The sequence below is a fragment of the Entamoeba invadens genome (genome assembly GCF_000330505.1).
Source record: "Entamoeba invadens IP1 unplaced genomic scaffold scaff_1105074725223, whole genome shotgun sequence".
Lineage (NCBI taxonomy): Eukaryota > Evosea > Mastigamoebida > Endamoebidae > Entamoeba > Entamoeba invadens.
This window is the reverse complement of record NW_004440453.1, coordinates 151,872-157,437: the sequence shown is the minus strand read 5'-3', so window position 1 is coordinate 157,437 and position 5,566 is coordinate 151,872.

The window sequence follows — 5,566 nt, the reverse complement described above, 5'->3', positions numbered from 1 at the left end:
GGCATCAGACTGTGCAGAGTTCACATATATATCAACTGCACACCAAAAGTAAGCAAACACGAATCATCATAGAATACACATTCAACATACATTGTCCTATTTTTATTATGAACAGCACATCAAGCTTTATGAAAATTTTGTTATTCAAAGAAAAGACCGAATATATATAAAAAACAATAATGAAACTTCCAACGTGTGTATCAATATGTTTTCTTTCAAAAAATCAATTTTGCTGATGTATAGTATTGCAAATATAAATACACAAATACTCAAATAATAATATTATTATTAACGTTTGTCATTGACATAAAAATGGTTAATAAAACACGGCACGATAATTAAATAAATATACTAAAAAGTAATACACATTTGTGTTTTTATAGTGGTTATATTTGATAAAGATTGTGTTGAAAAGTCAGTATTAGTTGAATATTAAAACAAAAGTTTTATTCTAAATAAATACAAAATGATGTTACAATATGTTTGAACAAAATCAAATAATATAAGTACATAATCTAAAAATATTATCATATAATTAATAATATAAAGTAGTTAGTTAAAAGTGTTGTTTTGAAGACATTAACAATTAAGCAAATTTACAACATAAACATTAAGAAAATAACACATTTCATTATACACAAAAGCAGTTTTCCACACCAAATTTAAATTGAACCATAAATGTAAATATTACAGACAATTTAATTTTATAATTGAATCTATTTTTGTAAAACATTTTATTTAGAATTGTTATTGTTTTGTTAAAGTCCAACTTGAATTTAAAAAACGAGATTTTACTTTTTTAATTTGAGTTTCAATCTTATATAAATTTGTCGGACCATTTAATGTCAGTGATTACATTTCCGGTTGATGGTAAAACAACAAAAAGAGAAACAACAATGTTATTTATTTCTTTGATAATGTTAAAGAATTAAAAGCAAAACTAAAAATGTTCGATTATTGGGGATTTACGAAAAGCAATAGAACCACTTTTCTTCGTCCTTTATTAGTTGATGCTTTACATGAGTATTTGTTGAAAAGAAACACTCGAGAAGAAATGTCTAATTATAAATTCAATTGGAAAAAACCCAAATCAACACAACCCACACCGGAAATTATATTAAACGCCACTATAAGTACATTTTTAGAACAAAGTGGAAATGTATCTCAAAGCCAACCAACTACACTGATGTCAATAGTGGATTATTTAAACAACTCACAAGAAAAACAAGTACAAAGCCAAGATAAAGAAACAGCCATCATCCAAACTGTAAACGAAAACAGTATTATGATTATAGAGTCAACAGAAACACCAGAAGATTCTTTATCCGATGGTTCTTTTGATAATTTCATTGAAAATAATGAAATGGAAGAAGAACCACTCAACCAAGAACTTGTTCCCATATCACTCCCTGAATTTGATAGATTACAACGAACTCTCACCAATTCTTTGGACAATTCATTTTACATAACACTGAGTTCAGGAGTTGTTCATTTCAATATAAATTCATTAGATGTTTTATTTTTAACTTCGTTGAACTTTCTTCAACAAAAAAACAATTTATTTATACAAAACATCCGTAAAAATGTTATTTCTTTGTTTGTAAATTCAGAGTGCATTAAAAAAACTCTAAATAACGATTCTGGAATTATTAATACAATAACACAATACAACAATGTTAATATAGACATTCACAACTTATCTGTTCCTGATTTAATAATTAGACACAAACTTGTTGAGAGTGTTGATGTTGTTAAAACCACAATTGATCAAATGAACAATCTTATGGAAAGATTCAAATTTGAAATACAAAGTATACAAAATGATATAAACACAATAAGAGGTTCAAATTCAAACAGTACCAGTCAAGTTGAACAACATGGCGTGAAGCAGCATACTCACTTTGAAGAAGCTAATTTTTTATCAGAAAACGTTCGTTATTTAAATGAAATATTAAATTGTATGACAACCACTTTAATAAATATAAAGGATTTTTGTGTTGAAATACGGACTTTTATTGACAATCAAAATCCCCAGAAAGAAAAAATCACACAAAAATTTAAATTAATAGATAATAATTGTACAAAACTACATGTATTTTTGAATAAATTGGAGGCTCAAATTTTATGGACAATAGACGTTCAAAAACAACATTCTTTGGAAGAATTACAAACGCGAAATATGTTAGAACATTCTATTCAAACAAATACAAATTGTAATTCTGATAAATATACAATCAAAAAAAGAACTCCAAGAAATTATTCTGAGAATTGGGCAAGTAAACTTGACGAAGAAGATTTTGTAGAGCAAAAGTATATGTTTTGGGATACATTAGATTGGAAAATTGTTTATGACTTTATCATTACTTATGATCTTGAAAATGGAAATTTTGACACTGTCAAATGCACAGAAGCTATTGTTTATTTTTTTGACGATAGTGAATGTTGGCTTGAGAAAAATCACTTTTCTCGGGATGACATTCAACAGTGTCGTGTAAATCTTGCGCAACATATTGACAATCGATTGATGAACACAGACAGGATGTCAGAGCGACAAAGAAAGGATGTTTCAAATATTTTTCTTGTTACAATGGCACTCATTGCACCCGAAAAAATGGATATTATTCGAAAAGTAGCAATTAGCACACGAACCGGTTTGAGAGAAATGAATGTCGATTATAAAAGTGAAATGCAACAAATGTTAACAGAAGCACGACATGCCAACTGTGTTGCTTTTATATTAGATGAAATTAAAATTGATCGAGTACCAATGTATGGGTTTTTCATACGAGTTGTAAGAGATAATGATTTTTTGAGTGTCCTCTTTTTTATAAAGAATACGATATGAAAAGTGGTGATGCAGATTCTCTGTGTAAATGGTTTGTCAAATGCATTAAAAAACTTCATATTAAAAGAAAGTTATGGACAAATGTTACAGGAGATGGCAATTTTGTAATTAGTGGAGAATTCAATGGTATGATAGAAAAGATCAATCAAAAAATCAATCCAAATAAAAAAGAATGTTATGGCGCATATAAGAGTTTTTGTGGTTCTTGGTGTAAAGGCCATTTAAGTAATTTGGTAGATGGAGATGTTTTGGAATATGGGTTGCTCAATATAACAACCACGTTCATTAAATACTTTTGTACCAAATCTGTTCGAACGAAATATGAAAATATTTAAAAGACAACTCCATAAAATTGAACATAATTTCAACGTTTTGTTCTACAAGGTGGGAGTATGTAGGAAACAACTTAGAAGATATAATTGATCAAAGAGAATTCATAAATAAATTTATATTACAAGAAGAAATACAACAGGAAATCCACGATTATTTTGAAGAAAGGCAATTAATATTTATAAATGAAATACCTGACAAACAACGAATTTTTGAAATACAAAGAAATGTTAATTTTGACTTAATGCATCCAAAGATACAAGTTTCTTTTGATTTGTGTTTTGATTTGTGTCGACTTCTTGTTCCATTTAATAGGTGTCTTCAAGTCAGAAGAGCTGTTATTTGGAATATGATTGAACTTTCTGATATGTTTATTGATCATGTTAAAGGAATAATTCGACAACTTGAAGAGAATGAAGAGAACTTGCAAGAATGTATTCCTTTGTCTTCACAAAATGGACTCAAATTTGATAACAAAGAAATATCATATTACTTTAAAGTATTGTATGTTATACTCCAAATGCGCTTTAAAAACAAATTACGTTCAATTAATGTGTTAAAATTTCAACCAACAGAAGAAGATTATATGGAAGTGCGTACTCCTGTTGGATGTAAATTTGAAACAAAAATTGACACATTATTTAATATTTTTTATTTGCCAGAAATTGCACTGTCTTCAAATTCTGACGAGGAAGCTTTTCAACGTATTGACATTTTAATGTCTGAATACAAAGAACACATTGATGAAGTACACCACTTTATCTCAAATGTAAGAAGTCGACCATGGGATGTTATTGAACAAAAAAGATCTGAATCAAAGTCCAAAAAGTGTTTAAACGTGTTTGAATTAAAACTTCGTGGTGAACACTATGTTGACAAACTTCATTTATCTTCGTTTTATCCGTTCAATAAAGCTGAATTTCCGTTTCTACATAGTGTATTGTGTTTCATGTTTTCCGTTTGTCCGACATCTGTTTGTGTTGAAAGATTTTTCTCTAATGTTAAACAAGTCACAAAGATCAACATGAAAACTTCAACAAAATTCAAAAGACTCTTTTTGAGTCTTTATTATCACAGACTTCTCTTTGAGTTTAAGTCATTTTAACGTGTTTAAAGGATTGGTTTAAATTATCATTTTCAAAAATATTCTGACTTAAAACTGGACAACCTTTGGTTTTATGTATATTCATTGAATACTTAACTAAAATGAATTGATGTTTGAAATGAAGTTTTTATAAAAAGTGTCATTTATTATGAAAAGTTAAATTGAATTTAATAATTTGAGCCTTTTTATAATTAATTATTACATAATAATAAAAAATATTAATGATATTTCTAATTATTAAACAAAATTTTTGTTTTAAATTGAATAAATTATAGTTGATTTAATTAAAAAATATAACTATAGTTAATGGATAGATATAGTTATATATATACAAATATTATAAACAGTCAAACATGTATAATAAATTTAATAGTTTTTGAATAATTATAATTGTTGTTTTTTAATAATCCCATTTGCCTCCAAAAAAATAAAAAATATCAAACAAAAAGTTAATTTCCTTGTTCTTGAAGATTCGAATTTAATCTTTTGAATTTAAAACCTTTTTTTGAATACATTCAAATGGTATTTTTTACAATAAATATATTACATCCGAAAGAAAGCAGGATAAATTCTTCTTGGAACTCTTCAATTCAAAGGCTATAGCTGAACCACCAAAAGGACAAAACAACACGTCGAGTCAACTTAAACCCAATGACATCATCGCTTATCAAAGCCAATTATTTCACAATGAACTTATAACTCGACAACACAAAATATGTTAATTTAAGTGTGCTAATAAGTACACGCCATAACTTGTATATCGACTTCTAAACAAACGCTGGATCACCCGAATAATAATTGTTAATTATCAAATTATTCAAACTAAATGACAACAAACTTGAATGTACGTATGTGATGACATGAAAACATTCAAAAGACATTAAATTATTTTTATTTTATTTTTGTTTATGATTTTAACTGAATTTGATTTGTTACATATATTTATAATAATAGATAATGACATACGTTTTCCGAAATATATTTATGGTTTGTGGTGTTTTATTTTTAGTTTAAAAATTTAATTAACGTGTATTTTTTTAAAAAAATGAACAATAAAACATGTTTTTATAAAAATAAATCGGGGTTTTCAGCTATTATATTATAATTCGTAAATTAATTATAGCTCAAAATGTTTTAAATAACACAATTTGAGCAATAACTTTTATAGATCTTTTTTTTAAGATGAAAAAAAATATTTTTGCCGAGAAAAAAATTTCACGAAATTTTATTTTTTTTCAAAATTTAAGACGAAAAAAAAATAATGTGCCGAACCATGGTATTAGACT